At 26.0% G+C, this 235-nt stretch overlaps 1 protein-coding gene across 1 annotated transcript in view; it reads right to left on the bottom strand.

Moving 5' to 3' along the window:
* The window catches only part of LOC111684871 (E3 SUMO-protein ligase RanBP2), a 54,357-nt gene that overhangs the window by 10,824 nt on the left and 43,298 nt on the right, over positions 1-235 (bottom strand). The window lies entirely within an intron of this gene.

Consider the following 235-nt stretch of genomic DNA (forward strand, 5'->3'; position numbering starts at 1 on the left):
TAACAAACTAACAAACTAACAAACTAACAAACTAACAAACTAACAAACTAACTAACTAACTAACTAACTAACTAACTAACTAACTAACTAACTAACTAACTAACTAACCGACTAACAAACTAACAAGTAACAAACTAACTAACTAACAAACTAACAAACTAACAAACTAACAAACTAACAAACTAACAAACTAACAAACTAACAAACTAACAAACTAACAAACTAACAAACTAAC

The sequence above is a fragment of the Lucilia cuprina genome, chromosome 4, assembly GCF_022045245.1.
Source record: "Lucilia cuprina isolate Lc7/37 chromosome 4, ASM2204524v1, whole genome shotgun sequence".
NCBI classification, from domain to species: Eukaryota; Metazoa; Arthropoda; class Insecta; order Diptera; family Calliphoridae; genus Lucilia; species Lucilia cuprina.